Source organism: Bombina bombina, chromosome 1 (genome assembly GCF_027579735.1).
Source record: "Bombina bombina isolate aBomBom1 chromosome 1, aBomBom1.pri, whole genome shotgun sequence".
NCBI classification, from domain to species: Eukaryota; Metazoa; Chordata; class Amphibia; order Anura; family Bombinatoridae; genus Bombina; species Bombina bombina.
In genome coordinates, this window is record NC_069499.1 from 1,554,051,020 (window position 1) to 1,554,072,413 (window position 21,394).

General features: G+C 38.0%; 1 protein-coding gene across 1 annotated transcript in view; it reads right to left on the reverse strand.

The window, feature by feature from the left end:
• The window catches only part of EVPL (envoplakin), a 113,587-nt gene extending 93,599 nt beyond the window's left edge, over nt 1-19,988 (reverse strand). Inside the window, exon 1 of the mRNA XM_053709211.1 lies at nt 19,973-19,988. The gene's annotated coding sequence lies outside the window, so the exon portion shown is untranslated. The remainder of the gene's footprint in view (nt 1-19,972) is intronic.
• Between the last annotated feature and the right edge of the window lie 1,406 nt (nt 19,989-21,394).

Below are 21,394 nucleotides of genomic sequence, written 5' to 3' on the forward strand. Positions count from 1 at the left end.
GTGGCACATGAAGACAGTGAAGCGATCTGATTCTGTCCCTAAATCTACCCTAGAAACTGAGCCTACTATATTTGAAGGGACACTCAAGTCAAAAGGAAGCGTTCATGAATCAGACAGAGCAGCAATTTTAAACAACTTTCTAATTTACTTCCATTAACAAAATGTGCACAGTCTTTTTATATTGACACTTTTTAAATCACCAGCTCCTACTGAGCATGTGCAGGAACGCACAGAATATACGTATATGCATTTGTGATTGGCTGATGGTGGTCACATGATATAGGGGGAGTGGAAATAGATATAACCTTGAAATTTGTCAGAAAAAAATCTGCTACTCATTCAGTTCAGACTAAGAGGCCGATTTATTAAATGTCGGACGGACATGATTCGCTGTAGCAAGTCATGTCCACCTGACATCGCTAAATGCTGACAGCATACGCTGTCGGCATTTAACATTGCACAAATATTTCTTGTGCAATACCGCTCCCTGCACATTCGCGGCCAATCAGCCGCTAGCAGGTGGTGTCAATCATCCTGATAGTATCGGATCAGGACGATTGTGGTCCACCGCCTCAGAGGTGGCGAATAAGTTAAGAAGCAGCGGTCTTACGACCGCTGCTTCTTAACTCTTGTTCCCAGCGATCTGGGAACATCGGGGGTAGAGTGAAGCCTCTGCTGCTGGATAAATCTACCCCTTAGTGCTATTGCATTGTCTTTTATCATGCATTTGTTTACTATGCAAATCTACAGTATTTACTGGCATGATTCGGATTGCACATAAAATATTAAAGGGACAGTAAAGTCAAAATTAAACTATCATGATTCAGATAGAACATGCACTGCTGAGAGCTAGCTGCTGATTGGTGCTGCAAATATATGCCTCTAGTCAGAGGCTCATCTGATGCATTCAGCTAGCTCCTTCAATAAAGGATACTATGAGAATGAAGTAAAATTGATAATTTGAAGTAAATTTGAAAGTTGTTTCAAACTGTATGACCTACCTGAATCATGAAAGACAAATTTTCGGTTTCATGTCCCTTTCAGGCTACTTCATTTATCAGAATTACCTTCTCCTTTGTTATTCTTTGTTGAAGAGCATAACTATGTAGGCTCAGGAGCAGCAATGCACTACTGGGAGCTAGCTACTGATTGGTGGCTGTGCACATATGCCTCTTGTCATTGCCTCACCAAATGTGTTCAGCTAGCTCCCAGTTAGGGTTGCCAGCTGTTCTCCACAAAAATACTAGACAACCTTTTTGGTGGAGGTTCTGCTTAGGCTCCATCCTTGACCACACAATATATATTTTTCTCAACTGAGCAGTGATTTTATTCCCTTGGCTGCCAGTAACAAATACATTATTTAACTGTTTGACTTTCAGTAGCACATACACAGCAGAGATTTGACCACTATGTCAGTACCATACTCATAACAATGTTTTTACAGTCCCATGGTTGCCAAATAAATAAATACAGAGCAGAGATTTCACCCCAGTGGCTCTACATTATACACACAAGCTGTAGATGTGCAGTATTATTCCATAGAAAAAGCGGAACATATTTGTTCTGCTTGGATGCACAGGAGGAGACCTTTAACCATTGCTGCCACTCAGGGGACTTGAAAGAAAAAAAAAACATATAATTAAAGGGGCAGTAAACACCTTATAGTTTCTGTTGTGTTGCTGTAGAATAACATACCTGCCAAGTATTATAGGTTTTATTATTATTTGGAGGAGCCAATCTGGTTTAGTCCACAGCCAACATAACTAGCGCCTGTCATGAAGTTAGTATGAAATGCATTATTGTGCAGTTGCTATCTGATAAAGCCACTTTGGAACATATATGTAGCAGAGTTAGCCTTAATAAGTCAACCAGGTGCATTTCAAGTTCGGAGAATTAGAAATTGATCACATTTCAGAGCTAAAGTGCATTAAAGAGGGCAATAAAAATAATATTGCAAAGTCTATTCATTATACATAACTAAACAGTTTATTTACTATCCCTTTAAAGGGACAGTTTACTCAAAAAAATTCCCCCCTTTAATTTGTTCCCAATTATCCACTTTACCTGCTGGAGTGTATTAAATTGTTTACAAGTATTCCCATTAGCGTTATATTGGCATTTAAAATAGTTTATTTAGCCTGTGGTATCCCCACCCATCCTGAAAGTTTTTGGCCTCGAGGCCAAGCTCTGTAAACACAGCCAGCAGAATAAATTACACTCCCAGTGGGTTATAGAAGAGATAAGGTATTAAAATGTTAATTTTCCATTGTTCTCTTTAAGTATTGGTGATTGGTTTATGGTCAGATATAAGATAAAGAAGCAGGTGATATGTACACAATGTGATAAAGTAATGATAACTCAACCCATTTTATTAGGTTGTGGCTTCAAAACACAAAATCAGCTAATTTATGTACACAAATAAGCCTTAAAAAAAGCAAATCTCATACATTTTATACTCTGCAACTGGTAAAACAAGTAATTGGAAAACACATTAAGGGAAAAAAAATATTGCACAAAAAGGTTATAAAGGCTCAAAGATATGAGATCTCAGGTGTAGAGAAAAAGCAAGCAAAAGGCTTTAACTGAGATACATACTTATACATGTCTAAAGATATATATATATATATATATATATATATATATATATATATATATACACACCGGTATATGTCTATATATGTGGACATATTTATTTATGTATTATATGTGTATATATGTATTTATGTATTTATATGTGTATATATGTATTTATGTTTTTATATGTGTATATATGTATTTATATGTATATATATATGTATTTATATATGTATTTATGTATTTATATGTGTATATATGTATTTATATGTGTATATATGTATTTATATGTGTATATATGTATTTATGTTTTTATATGTGTATATATGTATTTATATGTGTATATATGTATTTATGTTTTTATATGTGTATTTATGTATTTATATGTGTATATATGTATTTATATGTGTATATATGTATTTATGTATTTATATGTGTATATATGTATATATGTATTTATATGTGTATATATGTATTTATATGTGTATATATGTATTTATATGTGTATATATGTATTTATGTATTTATATGTGTATATATGTATTTATATGTGTATATATGTATTTATATGTGTATATATGTATTTATGTTTATATATTGGTATTTATGTATTTATATGTGTATATATGTATTTATATGTTTATATATTGGTATTTATGTATTTATATGTGTATATATGTATTTATATGTGTATATATGTATTTATGTATTTATATGTGTATATATGTATTTATATGTGTATATATGTATTTATATGTGTATATATGTATTTATGTATTTATATGTGTATATATGTATTTATATGTGTATATATGTATTTATGTTTTTATATGTGTATATATGTATTTATATGTGTATATATGTATTTATATGTGTATATATGTATTTATGTTTTTATATGTGTATATATGTAAATACATATGTACACATATATATAGACATATACATAAGTGCATTGGAGCCCTTTGCAGTCAAGTAGATGAAAACATGTAAAATCATATTTATGCAATATTCATATTTAATAAAGTGTCATAGGGGGATATTTATCAAAGGTCTGGCGGACCTGATCCGACAGTGCGGATCAGGTCCACCAGACCTCGCTGAATGCGGAGAGTCTTTAGACCGCTGCTTCATAACTGCTGTTTCTGGCGAGCATGCAGGCTCGCCAGAAACACGGGCCCTCAAGCTCCATCCGGAGCGGGATAAATGGGCCCCCTGGTGTGTATTTACTGTAAATGTTTCACATTCTAATGTTCTGCACATAGCAGAATATTTTTTATGTATTTATAAATAGAAATTACTATATATATATATCTATACCTATATATAATTATTTTTGTAAATATTTTATTATATCTTTTCATGTCACAACACTGAAGAAGAAATAACACTTTGCTACAAATGTAAAGTAGTGAGTGTACAGCCCTGAATAACAGTGTAAATTTACAGTCCCCTCAAAATAACTCTAAACAGTTGGCAACAAAAGTGAGTACACCCCTAAGTGGAGATGTCCAAATTGGGCCCAATTAGCCATTTCCCCCCCCAGTGTCATGTGATTTGTTAGTGTTACAAGGTCTCAGGTGTGAATGGGGAGCAGGTGTGTTAAATTTGGTGTTATCGCTCTCACACCCTCTCATACTGGTCACTGGAAGTTCAACATGGCACCTCATGGCAAAGAACTCTCTGAGGATCTGAAAAAAAGAATTGTTGCTCTACATAAAGATGGCCTAGGCTATAAGAAGATTACCAAGACCCTGATACTGAGCTGTAGCACAGGACAGGTTCCCACTCAGAACAGGCCTCGCCATGGTCGACCAAGAAGTTGAGTGCATGTGCTCAGCATCATATCCAGAGGTTGTCTTTGGGAAATAGACATATGAGTGCTGCCAGCATTGCTGCAGAGGTTGAAGGGCTGGGGGGTCAGCCTGTCAGTGCTCAGACCATACGCCGCAACACCGCATCACTTTGGGTCTGCATGGCTGTTGTCCCAGAAAGAAGCCTCTTTCAAAGATGATGCACAAGAAAGCCTGCAAACAGTTTGCTGAAGACAAGCAGATTAAGATGAATTACTGGAACCATGTCCGATGAGACCAAGATAAACTTAAGTGTGTGTTCAGAGCGTGTGTGGCGGCAACCAGGGTGAGGAGTACAAAGACAAGTATGTCTTGCCTACAGTCAAGCATGGTGGTGGGAGTGTCATGGTCTGGGCCTGCATAAGAGGCTGGCCTGCACTGGGGAGCTACAGTTCATTGAGGGTAACCATGAATGCCAACATATACTGTGACATACTGAAGCAGAGCATGATCCCCTCCCTTCGGAGACTGGGCTGCAGGGCAGTATTCCAACATGATAACGACCCAAACACACCTCCAAGACGACCACTGCCTTGCTAAAGAAGCTAAGGGTAAGAGTGAATGGAGCTGGCCAAGCATGGCTCCGAGACCTAAACCTATTGAGCATCTGTGGGGCATCCTCAAATGGAATGTGGGGGAGCACAAGGTCTCTAACAATCCACCAGCTTTGGCGATGGTCATCATGAAGAGTGGAAGAAGACTCCAGTGGCAAACCTGTGAAGCTCTGGTGAACTCCATGCCCAAGAGGGTTAAGGCAGTGCTGGAAAATAATGGGTGGCCACACACAAAATATTGACACGTTGGGCTTAATTTGGACATTTTCACTTAGGGGTGTACTCACTTTTTGTTGCCAACGGTTTAGACATTAATGGCTGTGTGTTGAGTTATTTTGAGGGGACAGCAAATTTACACTGTTATACAGGCTGTATACTCACTGCTTTACATTGTAGCAAAGTGTCATTTCTTCAGTGTTGTCACATAAAAGATATAATTAAATATTACAAACATGTGAGGGATATACTTACTTTTTTGAGATATTGTTTGTATATAAATATATAGGAATACATACAGTATATATTGTACCAAATACCATCAGATATATGTAGAAATATTTATTTATGAATCAATAGAACATATCTTCTATGTGGAGAACATTGGAATGTGAAATATTCATATTTTCATATTGGGGTTAGCGCACATGAGAATATGCAATCTGGTTTGTGCGCGAGAAGTCTGTTAGGTGTTTTTCCACTTTTTTTTGCTCCTTGACTTCTATGGGGGAATATGTGAACCCACACGCGATATTCCAACCGTCGGCTTTTTGTGCTCGTCGGGTTAGTGGTGCGATCGAAAACAGTTTACGTTTCAACTCATAATACAAGCGCAATCTGATGAGTGCAAAAATCTTACTTCTAGCGCAGTTAACACTTGAGTAGTAGCGGTTAATTAGCGCTCCACTCGTAATCTGGCCCAGTTCTGATATTCTCCTCTGTATTACATCTGCAGTGCTCTGTGTATAAGATTCGTAATTCTATTTTTTTGTTATTGAAGACCTAAAAATACTCTGTGTATATGATTTGCAGTGCTCTGTGTATAAGATCTGCAGGTGTTCTGTAAATAACATCTGCAGTGCTCTGTGTAAAGAGGTTGCAGTGCATTTATGTAATGATCTGTTGTTGTGTTCTGTTTATAGGATCTGCTGTGCTTTGTGTATATGATATGCAGTGCACTGTGTATAAGATCTGCCATGCTCTGTGTAAAAAACATACACCTAGATTACAAGTTTTGCGGTTAGATGCTGTGCGGGTGCTAACGAGCAGTTTATGCTTATCGCTCACTTACAGACAGCGCTGGTATTACAGGTTTTTACAAACCAGACAAGAAGTGAGCGTTGAGCAAAATTTTGCTCATTACCGCACTCCAATACCAGCGCTGCTACGTTACCGGTAAGGCTGGTGTATCGTGCTTGTGCACGATTTCCCATAGGAATCACGGGAGTGCCTGCTGAAAAAAGCAGCGTAAAACTCCTTAACGCTGCCGCCCCCATGTGATTCCTATGGGGAAATACATTTTATGTCCTACATCCTAACACCCTAACATGAACCCCTAGTCTAAACACCCCTAATCGTACACTTATTAACCCCTAATCTGCCGCCCCCGACAACGCCGCCACCTACATTATAATATTAACCCCTAATCTGCCGCTCCGGACAACCGCCGCCACCTACATTATACTTATGAACCCCTAATCTGCTGCCCCCAAATATCGCCGACACTATATTTATTAACCCCTAATCTGCCGCCCCCAATGTCGCCGCAACCTACCTACACTTTTTAACCCCTAATCTGCCGCCCTCAAAGTCGCCGCCACTATAATAAACATATTAACCCCTAAACCGCCGCACTCCCGCCTCGCAAACATTAGTTAAATATTATTAACCCCCTAATCTGCCGGCCCTAACATCGCCGACACCTACCTACATTTATAAACCCCTAATCCTGCCGCCACCAACGGCGCCGCCACTATATTAAATTTATTAACCCCTAAACCTAAGTCTAACCCTTAAACCTAACACCCCCTAATTTAAATATAATTAAAAGAAATCAAAATAAAAAATTCCTATCATTAACTAAATTATTCCTATTCAAAACTAAATACTTACCTGTAAATAAACCCTAAACTAGCTACAATATAACTAATAGTACATTGTAGCTAGCTTAGGGTTTTATTTTTATTTTACAGACAAGTTTGTATTTATTTTAACTAGGTACAATAGTTATTAACTATTTAATAACTACCTAGATAAAATAAATACAAAAGTACATGTAAAATAAAACCTAACCTAAGTTACAATTACACCTAACACTAAACTATAATTAAATTATTTCCATAAATTAAATACAATTAAAATACAATTCAATTAAATTATCTAAAGTACAAAAAAAACAAACACTAAATTACAGAAAATAATAAACAAACTACAAGATTTTTAAACTAATTACACCTAATCTAATCCCCCTAACAAAATAAAAAAAAAGCCCTACCCTACACTAAATACAAATAGCCCTTAAAAGGGCCTTTTGCTGGGAATTGCCCCAAAGTAATCAGCTCTTTTACCTGTAAAAAAAATTGCAAATCCCCCCCAACATTAAAACCCACCACCCACACAACCAACCCTACTCTAAAACCCACCCCAGTACCCCCTTAAAAGAACCTAACACTAACCCCTTGAAGATCACTTTACCAGGGAGAAGTCTTCATCCAACCGGGCCGAAGTCCTCAACGAAGTCGGGAGAAGTCTTCATCCAAGTCGGGGCAAAGTGGTCCTCCAGACGGGCAGAAGTCTTCATCCAGACGGCATCTTCTATCTTTCATCCATCCGGCGCGGAGCGGGTCCATCTTCAAGACATCCGACGCGGAGCATCCTCTTCATCCGACGGCTCTTCTGGAATGGAAGGTTCCTTTAAATGACGTCATCCCAAGATGGCGTCCCTTCAATTCCGATTGGCTGATAGAATTCTATCAGCCAATCGGAATTAAGGTAGAAAAATCCTATTGGCTGATGCAATCAGCCAATAGGATTGAGCTGGCATCTATTGGCTGTTTCCAATCAGCCAATAAAATGCGAGCTCAATCCTATTGGCTGATTGCATCAGCCAATAGGATTTTTTCTACCTTAATTCCAATTGGCTGATAGAATACTATCAGCCATCGGAATTGAAGGGATGCCATCCTTGGATGGGACTTCATTTAAAGGAACCTTCCATTCCAGAAGAGCTATTAGTTATATTGTAGCTATCTAGGGTTTATTTTATAGGTAGAGTATTAGTTTTAAATAGTGAATATTTTAGTTAATTATAGTAATTTTTATTTAGATTTATTTAAATTATATTTAAGTTAGGCGGGTTAGGGTTAGACTTAGATTTAGGGGTATAAACTTTAGTATAGTGGCGGGTGACGTTGGAGGCGGCAGATTAGGGGTTAATAAATTTAGGTAGGTGTCAGCGATGTTAGGGACGGCAGATAATGGGTTAATAATATTTAACTAATGTTTGCGAGGCGGGAGTGCGGTGGTATAGGGGTTAATATATTTATTATAGTGGTGGCGATGTCCGGTTAAGCAGATTAGGGGTTAAAAAAATTTTTTTAGTGTTTGCGATGCGGGAGGGCCTCGGTTTAGGGGTTAATAGGTAGTTTATGGGTGTTAGTGTACTTTTTAGCACTTTAGTTAAGAGTTTTATGCTACGGCGTTGTAGTGTAAAACTCTTAACTACTGACTTTAAAATGCGGTACCAGTCTTGACAGGAGAGGGTGTACCGCTCACTATTTGGCAGACTCGTAATACCGGCGCTATGCAAGTCCCATTGAAAAAAAGAGGATATGCAATTTGCGTAAGTGTATTTGCGGTATTTCCAAGTCTGGCCAAAAAAGTGAGCAGTGAGCCTGTACCTTCAAGACTCGTAATACCAGCTGGGCGTTAAAAAGCAGCGTTAGGACCCTCTTAACGCTGCTTTTTTAACCTAACGCACAACTCGTAATCTAGCCAATATTTTTGCTTACTTGATAAATTATTTTCTTTCATGGTGGTGAGAGTCTACTATTCATTACGCCTGGAAATTACTCTTCCTTACCACAAGGATGAGGCAAATATTTCCAAACCCCAAGAGCTCTATAAACCCCCTCCCACCTCACATTGCACTCCAGTCTAATGTATAGCCAAGCAAAAATAAGGTAAGAAAATAAAATAACATGAACAAAACCATGAATATCAGAAGATTAGCAATCTTTATTTGAAACAAAACTGAAAAGAGCAGAAATCTGCCCCTCAGAGAACTGGCATATAGGCCCTTATCCAGGACCAATCTGTAAGAACTGCAAAACTCCTAGGAATTCTAAAAGAATGCCAGGAAAAGACATAATCTATACACCAAGAACTATAGGATTGCAGGCCTTAAGATGCTTACGAGCCTGAATGTAGGGTTTCAATCACAAAATCAGAGAAGCCTTTATCTGCTAGGACTAACCATTTAATTCCATATCATCAAGTTCAGAGACTTGAGATCCGGATGGAAAAAAATGGACCTTAAAATAAAAGGTCTGAATGCAGAAAAGGCCAAGAAGGGCAATTGGACATCTGAATCAGATCTGCAAACCAAAATCCTGCGAGGCCAAGCTGGGGGCAATCAGGGATTACCTGAAGATTTCTCTAGGTTTAACTTGGAGATCACTCTGGGAAGAAGCACCATAGAAGGAAAACAGATAAACAAGCTGAAATTACCAAGGAGCTACTAAGAGCATCAACAAACACTGCTTAAGGATCCCTGGACCTCACAAAGTACCTGGGAAGTTTAATGTTCAAACAAGAAGCCATCCGATCTTTCTTGGAAGACACAACAGACCCACAATCTGAATGAACACACCCTGGTGAAGAGGACCATTCCACTAGATGTAAATATTGGTGACTGAGAAATGTCTGCTTCTCAATTGATCACTCCTGAAAAATGGATTGTAGAACTTAGACAGGAATTGATTTCCACCCATTAGAGTATTCAGGACACTTCCTTCATGGCTACGGAACTGTTAGTTCACACTGATGGTTGACATTAGCAACTGCAGTGACATTGTCTATATGGAAATGGAGATGAGACTCCCTTTTCAACAAGGGCCAAGCCTGAAGAGCCCTAAAAATAGCACAGAGTTCTAGAATAATTATTGGCAACCTCGCCTCCCGAGGATCCAAACTCCATGTAATCTCAGAGACCCAAAAAAGCTCCCCAACCTGAAAGGCTTGTATCTGTGGTGATCACAGTGCAGGTAGGATAAGCAAAAGAAGCCCCCTGAATAATGAACTTATGATCCAGCCACCAAGGCTGAGACTAACTTGTACTTGGATCCAGAAATTTATTTGAGACAGCTGAGTATGATCCCTGCAACAGAGGGGAGAGAGAGACTGAAGGTGCAGACAAGTTGACACCAATTTTAACCTTCTCTGCTCTGTTCGAGAAGGGAAGTTCTTGTTCTGAAACCTATCCGATAACCCTGGGAATCTAAATTCAGAACCCTGGATCTGGAACAGACAAACACCAAGCCTCCTGAAAAAGCCTTAACTTGCCCCCTACCAGAACCTATGGGTTTAGTAGCCGCACCTTCATTGCAGACTTGGTAATATGGATTGATTTTGTAGGCCTACTTTAACCTGTTCCATTTAGCACTAGGCCTCCAGACTGGTCAAAAAGGGTGCATTGTTTTTAGCAAAGGAATCAACCTTTTGCTCCTTATTCTGACAAATGGAGCAAAAAATTATTAGAAACTTTAGACTTCTAAAGAAAAACCCCTTTACCACCAATAACAGTAGATATTATAAAACCTAAATCAGAACCAGACCATTTCTTTTCCTGAGGAGACAATAATCTGGATTTTGACACCATGACAGCAGATCAGGATTTAAGCCACAAGGCATCTCCTGCAAGGACTGCCAAAGACAATAATTTTGATATTGATCTTCATCACAAATAAAAGAATTGGTGTCTATGAGCAAACCCAAAAGATTCTCAAAAGCAGAGTCATTAGAACAATATTATGAAAGACTAGATAATCAGTAACATTGAAGCAGCAGACTACATCAGCAATAGAAATAGCAGACTTATCAAATACCCTGCTTGTAAAAAAAGCCCCTTCTATGGAAAGACTCATTTTCTATCCAAATGTTCTTAAGAAGAAGTACTGTCATCCAAAATGGATAGCAGTACATTTAGCCAGAGAGGAAATAGCCCCATCAACCTTGGGAACAGTTTTCCCATTATTCAACATTAGCAGTAGTTAAGGGATATAACTTTTCCCTTGCAGAGGGGATTAAAAAGGAATTACCTGGTTTAGACCATTCCCTAGCAAACATAATAAGGAGACAGCATCAGGGATAGGAAAAACCTCAGGAAGTTTAGCAACAGTTTTAAACACTGAATTTAAACTATTACAATGATTATCATCAGAAAAACCTCTTTTAAAAGAGAACAAATATGTTCAATATTCTAAACAAAAAAGAGGAAGTATCAGGCTCAACATCAGAGGTAGGCTCCTATAAGGAGCAAAACAGGCAGCAGTAGAAACACATAGAAGCAGCATTGGGTTGGTCTGATTGCTATAACATAGGCAAACATGATTCACATAAATAAACTGGATGAAAAACTTCAGTTTTTTTTTTTTTTATTACAATAAACAACACTTAATTATGGTAGGAAGTGTTCAGGAGGACTCAGCTTTGACGGTAGAATTAAAGGGACAGTATACACTCATTTTCATATAACTGCATGTAATAGACACTACTATAAAGAATAAGATGCACAGATACTGATATAAAAATCCAGTATAAAATGGTTTAAAAACTTACTTAGAAGCTTTCAGTTTAGCTCTGTTGAGAAAAGGCAGTTGGAAGCCAACTGCAAGTGGGAAATAAGACACTGCCAGCCCCCTCCCCCCTTCTTTTGCATATGAAAAAGACCCTTACACAAACAGGAGCAAGCTGGAGAAGGTAGCTTACGGTATTCAAATAAAACTTTGGGGCTTGCTTAGGAGTCTGAAAATCAGAGCAATGTTCTTTAAAAATAAGCAAAATTATACATTTTTAAAAAACCAAACTTTATGGGATTTATAAATAGATCCTCTACAAAACATTTATGCAAAGAAAAAATGAGTGTATAATGGCCCTTTAAGGGGACAGAATCAGATAGCTCCATTATAGCATTTCATAAAGCAAAGCAAACAAAAAACACAGAAAGATTTTTCTTGAGGCGAAAAGGAGCCACAAACCATACGCCATATACATCCCTCTGACAAGCACTGTACTCTGAGGGGAACCCGGGCCTCAACATAAACTGAGAACCCCTCTAATAACAGAATTAAAATGCACATCTTCATTCTTTGACCACATCCAATGGAGGCAAATTAAAGACTGATGTACATGTGAGGTGGGAGGGTTTTATAGAGCTCTTGGAGTTTTGGAAATTTTGCCTCCTCCTAGTGGTAGGGAAGAGTAATTCCCAGGAGTAAATGGATCATGAACACTCACCACCTGTATGAAATGAAAGGTCTGCAGTGCTCTGGGTATATGATCTGCAGTGATCTATGTTTAAGATCTGATTGCTCTGGTGTATAAGATTAGCAGTGCTCTGTGTATAAGATCTGCATTGATCTGTGTATAAGATCTGCAATGCTTTATGTATAAGATCTGCAATGTTCTGTGTATAAGATCTACTGCACTTTGCGTATATGATATGCAGTGCACTGTGTATAAGAGCTGCATTGCTGTCTATAAGACCTTCTATACTTTGTGCATACGATCTTAAGTGCTTTGTGTATCTAATCTGCTGTTCTCTGTATATATGAACTGCAGTGTTCTGTGTATAACATCTGCAGTGCTTTCTGTATAAGATCTGCAGTGCTATTTGTATATGATCTGCAATGCTCTGTGTATAAGATCTGCAGTGCTCTGTATATATGATCTGCTGTGCTCTCTGTATAAGATCTGCATTGATCTGTGTATATGATCTGTAATGATCTATGCATATGATCTGCAGTGCTCTGTGTATAAGATCTGCAGTGCTCTTTGTATATGATCTGCAATGCCCTGTGTATAAGATCTGTAGTGCTCAGTATATATGATCTGCTGTGCTCTCTGTATAAGATCTGCATTGATCTGTGTATATGATCTGTAATGCTTTATGTATATGATCTGCAGTGCTCTGTGTATAAGATCTGCAGTGCCATGTACATTAGATCTGCAGTGCTTTGTGTATATGACGTATGTGATCTGCAGTGCTATGAGTACTGATTTGCAGTGTTCTGTGAATAAGATCTGCAATGTTTTGTGTATATGAACAGCAATGCTCTGTGTATAAGATCTGCATTGATCTGTGCATGTGATCTGCAGTGCTCTGCTCTGTGTATAAGTGCTCTGTGTATAAGATCTACAGTGCTCTGTGTATAAGATCTGCAGTGCTCTGTATATATGATCTGCTGTGCTCTCTGTATAAGATCTGCAGTGCTCTGTGCATAAGATCTGTTGTGCTATACATATAAAGTATGCAGTGCTCTGTGTATAAGATCTGCAGTGCTCTGTGCATAAAATCTGTTATGCTATACATATAAGGTGTGCCATGCTCTCTGTATAAGATCTGTTGTGCTATACATATAAGGTGTGCAGTGCTCTGTGTATAAGATCTGTTCTGCTATACATATAAGGTGTGCAGTGCTCTGTGTATAAGATCTGTTCTGCTATACATATAAGGTGTGCAGTGCTCTGTATATAAGATCTGTTGTGCTATACATATAAGGTGTGCAGTGCTCTGTGTATAAGATCTGTTGTGCTATACATATAAGGTGTGCAGTGCTCTGTTTATAAGATCTGTTGTGCTATACATATAAGATATGCAGTGCTCTGTGTATAAGATCTGCAGTGCTCTGTGTATAAGATATGTTGTGCTATACATATACGGTATGCAGTGCTCTTTATATAAGATATGTTGTGCTATACATATAAGGTGTGCAATGCTCTGTATATAACATCTGTTGTGCAATACATATAAGGTGTGCAGTGCTCTGTGTATATGATCTGCTTAGCTATACATATAAGGTGTGCAGTGCTCTGTGAGTGTATAAGATCTTTTGTGCTATACATATAAGGTGTGCAGTTCTCTGTGTATAAAATCTGAAGTGCTCTGTGTATAAGTTCTGTTGTGCTTTTCATATAAGGTGTGCAGTGCTCTGTGTATAAGATATGTTGTGCTATACATATAAGGTGTGCAGTACTATATGTATAAGATCTGTTGTGCCATACATATAAGGTGTGCAGTGCTCTGTGTAAAAGATCTGTTGTGCTATACATATAAGGTGTGCAGTGCTCTGTGTATAAGATCTGCAGTGCTCTGTGTATAAGATCTGTTTAGCTATACATATAAGGTGTGCAGTGCTCTGTGTATAAGATATGTTGTGCTATACATATAAGGTGTGCAGTGCTCTGTATATAAGATATGTTGTGCTATGCATATAAGGTATGCAGTGCTCTTTAAATAAGATATGTTGTGCTATACATATAAGGTGTGCAATGCTCTGTATATAAGATCTGTTGTGCAATACATATAAGGTATGCAGTGCTCTGTGCATAAGATCTGTTGTTATATATAAGGTGTGCAGTGCTCTGTGTATATGATCTGCAGTTCTCTGTGCATATGATCTGTTTAGCTATACATATAAGGTGTGCAGTGCTCTGTGTATAAGATCTGAAGTGCTCTGTGTATAAGTTATATTGTGCTATACATATAAGGTGTGCAGTGCTCTATGTATAAGATCTGTTGTGCTATACATATAAGGTGTGCAGTGCTCTTTGTATAAAATCTGTTGTTCTATACATAAAAGGTGTGCAGTACAATGTATGAGATCTGTTGTGCTATACATATAAGGTGTGCAGTACTCTGTGTATAAGATCTGGTGTGCTATACATATAAGGTGTGCAGTACTCTGTGTATAAGTTCTGTTGTGCTATATATATATATATAAGGTGTGCAGTGCTCTGTGTATAAGATCTGTTGTGCTATACATATAAGGTGTGCAGTGTTCTGTGTATAAGATCTGTTGTGCTATACATATAAGGTGTGCAGTGCTCTGTGTATAATATCTGCAGTGCTCTGTGTATAAGATCTGTTGTGCTATACATATAAGGTGTGCAGTGCTCTGTGCATAATATCTGCAGTGCTCTGTGTATAAGAACGGTTGTGCTATACATATAAGGTGTGCAGTTCTCTGTGTATAAGAACTGTTGTGCTATACATATAAGGTGTGCAGTGCTCTGTGTATAAGATCTGCAGTGCTCTTTGTATAAAATATGTTGTGCTATACATAAAAGGTGTGCAGTACACTGTGTATAAGATCTGTTGTGCTATACATATAAGGTGTGCAGTACTCTGTGTATAAGATCTGGTGTGCTATACATATAAGGTGTGCAGTACTCTGTGTATAAGATCTGTTGTGCTATACATATAAGGTGTGCAGTGCTCTGTGTATAAGATCAGTTGTGCTATACATATAAGGTGTGCAGCGCTCTGTGTATAAGATCAGTTGTGCTATACATATAAGGTGTGCAGTGCTCTGTGTATAAGATCAGTTGTGCTATACATATAAGGTGTGCAGCGCTCTGTGTATAAGATCAATTGTGCTATACATATAAGGTGTGCAGTGCTCTGTGTATAAGATCAGTTGTGCGATACATATAAGGTGTGCAGTGCTCTGTGTGTAAAATCTGCAGTGCTCTGTCTATAAGATCTGTTGTGCTATACATATAAGGTGTGCAGTGCTCTGTGTATAAGATCTGTTCTGCTATACATATAAGGTGTGCAGTGCTCTGTGTATAAGATCTGTTCTGCTATACATATAAGGTGTGCAGTGCTCTGTGTATAAGAACTGTTGTGCTATACATATAAGGTGTGCAGTGCTCTGTTTATAAGATCTGTTGTGCTATACATATAAGATATGCAGTGCTCTGTGTATAAGATCTGCAGTGCTCTGTGTATAAGATATGTTGTGCTATACATATACGGTATGCAGTGCTCTTTATATAAGATCTGTTGTGCTATACATATAAGGTGTGCAATGCTCTGTATATAACATCTGTTGTGCAACACATATAAGGTGTGCAGTGCTCTGTGTATATGATCTGCTTAGCTATACATATAAGGTGTGCAGTGCTCTGTGTATAAGATCTGTTGTGCTATACATATAAGGTGTGCAGTGCTCTGTATATAATATCTGCAGTGCTCTGTGTATAAGATCTGTTGTGCTATACATATAAGGTGTGCAGTGCTCTGTGCATAATATCTGCAGTGCTCTGTGTATAAGAACTGTTGTGCTATACATATAAGGTGTGCAGTGCTCTGTGTATAAGAACTGTTGTGCTATACATATAAGGTGTGCAGTGCTCTGTGTATAATATCTGCAGTGCTCTGTGTATAAGAACTGATGTGCTATACATATAAGGTTTGCAGTGCTCTGTGTATAAGAACTCTTGTGCTATACATATAAGGTGTGCAGTGCTCTGTGTATAAGATCTGTTGTGCTATACATATAAGGTGTGCAGTGCTCTGTGTATAAGATCTGTTGTGCTATACATATAAGGTGTGCAGTGCTCTGTGCATAATATCTGCAGTGCTCTGTGTATAAGAACTGTTGTGCTATACATATAAGGTGTGCAGTGCTCTGTGTATAAGAACTGTTGTGCTATACATATAAGGTGTGCAGTGCTCTGTGTATAACAACTGTTGTGCTATACATATAAGGTGTGCAGTGCTCTGTGTATAATAACTGTTGTGCTATACATATAAGGTGTGCAGTGCTCTGTGTATAATATCTGCAGTGCTCTGTGTATAAGAACTGTTGTGCTATACATATAAGGTTTGCAGTGCTCTGTGTATAAAATCTGATGTTCTCTACATATAAGGTGTGCAGTGATCTGTGTATAACATCTGTTGTGCTATACATATAAGGTGTGCAGTGCTCTGTGTATAAGATCTGATGTTCTCTACATATAAGGTGTGCAGTGCTCTGTGTATAAGATCTGATGTTCTCTACATATAAGGTGTGCAGTACTCTGTGTATAAGATCTGTTGTGCTATACATATAAGGTGTGCAGTGCTCTGTGTATAAGATCTGTTGTGCTATACATATAAGGTGTGCAGTGCTCTGTGTATAAGATCTGTTGTGCTATACATATAAGGTGTGCTGTGCTCTGTGTATAAGATCTGCTGTGCTATACATATAAGGTGTGCAGTGCTCTGTGTATAAGATCTGTTGTGCTATACATATAAGGTGTGCAGTGCTCTGTGTATAAGAACTGTTGTGCTATACATATAAGGTGTGCTGTGCTCTGTGTATAAGATCTGCTGTGCTATACATATAAGGTGTGCAGTACTCTGTGTATAAGTTCTGTTGTGCTATATATATATATATATAAGGTGTGCAGTGCTCTGTGTATAAGATCTGTTGTGCTATACATATAAGGTGTGCAGTGCTCTGTGTATAATAACTGTTGTGCTATACATATAAGGTGTGCAGTGTTCTGTGTATAAGATCTGTTGTGCTATACATATAAGGTGTGCAGTGCTCTGTGTATAATATCTGCAGTGCTCTGTGTATAAGATCTGTTGTGCTATACATATAAGGTGTGCAGTGCTCTGTGCATAATATCTGCAGTGCTCTGTGTATAAGAACGGTTGTGCTATACATATAAGGTGTGCAGTTCTCTGTGTATAAGAACTGTTGTGCTATACATATAAGGTGTGCAGTTCTCTGTGTATAAGAACTGTTGTGCTATACATATAAGGTGTGCAGTGCTCTGTGTATAAGATCTGCAGTGCTCTTTGTATAAAATCTGTTGTGCTATACATAAAAGGTGTGCAGTACACTGTGTATAAGATCTGTTGTGCTATACATATAAGGTGTGCAGTACTCTGTGTATAAGATCTGGTGTGCTATACATATAAGGTGTGCAGTACTCTGTGTATAAGATCTGTTGTGCTATACATATAAGGTGTGCAGTGCTCTGTGTATAAGATCAGTTGTGCTATACATATAAGGTGTGCAGCGCTCTGTGTATAAGATCAGTTGTGCTATACATATAAGGTGTGCAGTGCTCTGTGTATAAGATCAGTTGTGCTATACATATAAGGTGTGCAGCGCTCTGTGTATAAGATCAGTTGTGCTATACATATAAGGTGTGCAGTGCTCTGTGTATAAGATCAGTTGTGCGATACATATAAGGTGTGCAGTGCTCTGTGTGTAAAATCTGCAGTGCTCTGTCTATAAGATCTGTTGTGCTATACATATAAGGTGTGCAGTGCTCTGTGTATAAGATCTGTTCTGCTATACATATAAGGTGTGCAGTGCTCTGTGTATAAGATCTGTTCTGCTATACATATAAGGTGTGCAGTGCTCTGTGTATAAGAACTGTTGTGCTATACATATAAGGCGTGCAGTGCTCTGTTTATAAGATCTGTTGTGCTATACATATAAGATATGCAGTGCTCTGTGTATAAGATCTGCAGTGCTCTGTGTATAAGATATGTTGTGCTATACATATACGGTATGCAGTGCTCTTTATATAAGATCTGTTGTGCTATACATATAAGGTGTGCAATGCTCTGTATATAACATATGTTGTGCAATACATATAAGGTGTGCAGTGCTCTGTGTATATGATCTGCTTAGCTATACATATAAGGTGTGCAGTGCTCTGTGTATAAGATCTGTTGTGCTATACATATAAGGTGTGCAGTGCTCTGTATATAATATCTGCAGTGCTCTGTGTATAAGATCTGTTGTGCTATACATATAAGGTGTGCAGTGCTCTGTGCATAATATCTGCAGTGCTCTGTGTATAAGAACTGTTGTGCTATACATATAAGGTGTGCAGTGCTCTGTGTATAAGAACTGTTGTGCTATACATATAAGGTGTGCAGTGCTCTGTGTATAATATCTGCAGTGCTCTGTGTATAAGAACTGGTGTGCTATACATATAAGGTTTGCAGTGCTCTGTGTATAAGAACTCTTGTGCTATACATATAAGGTGTGCAGTGCTCTGTGTATAAGATCTGTTGTGCTATACATATAAGGTGTGCAGTGCTCTGTGTATAAGATCTGTTGTGCTATACATATAAGGTGTGCAGTGCTCTGTGCATAATATCTGCAGTGCTCTGTGTATAAGAACTGTTGTGCTATACATATAAGGTGTGCAGTGCTCTGTGTATAAGAACTGTTGTGCTATACATATAAGGTGTGCAGTGCTCTGTGTATAACAACTGTTGTGCTATACATATAAGGTGTGCAGTGCTCTGTGTATAATAACTGTTGTGCTATACATATAAGGTGTGCAGTGCTCTGTGTATAATATCTGCAGTGCTCTGTGTATAAGAACTGTTGTGCTATACATATAAGGTTTGCAGTGCTCTGTGTATAAAATCTGATGTTCTCTACATATAAGGTGTGCAGTGCTCTGTGTATAAGATCTGTTGTGCTATACATATAAGGTGTGCAGTGCTCTGTGTATAAGATCTGATGTTCTCTACATATAAGGTGTGCAGTGCTCTGTGTATAAGATCTGTTGTGCTGTACATATAAGGTGTGCAGTGCTCTGTGTATAAGATCTGATGTTCTCTACATATAAGGTGTGCAGTACTCTGTGTATAAGATCTGTTGTGCTATACATATAAGGTGTGCAGTGCTCTGTGTATAAGATCTGTTGTGCTACACATATAAGGTGTGCAGTGCTCTGTGTATAAGATCTGTTGTGCTATACATATAAGGTGTGCTGTGCTCTGTGTATAAGATCTGCTGTGCTATACATATAAGGTGTGCAGTGCTCTGTGTATAAGATCTGTTGTGCTATATATATAAGGTGTGCAGTGCTCTGTGTATAAGAACTGTTGTGCTATACATATAAGGTGTGCTGTGCTCTGTGTATAAGATCTGCTGTGCTATACATATAAGGTGTGCAGTGCTTCACCTGATCCTGTGTGAGATTCAGGTAGGTCCTGCTCGTCCCCCCTTTCTCTCTCCTCCTGTCAGGCCTGGAATCACAGGCACGCAGGTATTTCAGATTTGGGAGGTATGTTTGGTATGTGTCCCAAGCTCTGTTCAGGGAGGGGGCAGGTTAAGGGTGAGGTACCTGTGGAGAGCGAGTAGGAGGAGGTCTGGGAGGGAGACAGGAAGAGAATATGAGGTGTGTACACTGGGAGAGAGGAAGTGCTACTGCTCTGATTGGGATGTGTAACCCGGCTTCTGAATGAGACTGTAAGGGCTGAGAGCACCGCAGGCATCTGTACCAATATGTATAGCTCTGACCAGGCAAAACTCTTTGCTCTGTATCACACTCATCTGTTGCCAAAACAAACACTGGATGGATCTACCAATACCCTCTAGATCAGCCCTAGCTCTGTGTGTAATAGAAAAATATACTGGATGATTTGTACAGTGGTTTAAAGTCCCCTGAGTGGCAGCTAGAATTGAAAGTTCTACTGTACCTCTCTATGCATTACAGAAAGAAGTGACACTATCATGTGCAGTTGGTACAATCTGTAAGAGAAAAACAAAACACTGCTCTGTGTGTGTCAGTGTTAATTTTGACGGCAAATTTCAATTTAGTCTTAGTTTTAGTCTTTTGACTAAAATGCCATTTTAGTTTTAGTCGTATTTTAGTCATCTGAATTGTTTTAGTTTTAGTCGACTGAATCTCCAGTAGATTTTAGTCGACTAAAATCTAAGGGGTTTAGTTAAAGTGTAATGCATTATTTAAGCATTTCACAATAATTTGCAAACTGATTATATACTCCAGGAGTAAACATAACACCTGTTATTATTTATGGTATTAAGGTTTAAACATGCAATACAGACACAGATTTAGCCGTTGTGATATCTTTATTAAACTTAAAATTAAATAAAACCAAGTTTCATAAACAAACAGAAGTGCAACTTTAAAATATAAAAAACAAATCTGTAAACTGTATTGACTGTATTGAACATATTACCCAATATAAAAAACTTTAACAGTTCTTTGTTAATAATTAAAACAAGTATCAAGTAACTCAACACAACAAAACGTTTCTGCAGCTAGCACAGGCACAGCATAACTTAAACCCATATTTGTTGGTTATGCTTATCTATATAGGAAGAATCAATTGATTGTTCACAGATTTGAAAAATTTTCCCCAAAGATATTAGCACTGCTCTAGAACTTCCAAACTCATTATATACTCCTGGAGTAAAGGTTTATTAACCTGTTTTTATTTATGGTATTAAGGTTTGAACATGCAATACAGATTTAACAGATTTAACTGTTGTGGTATATAACGTGTTTATCTTAAAATGTAATAAAATTAAGTTTCGTAAATTTTACAAAAGAGCAGTAATTGGATATCGACTGATTATA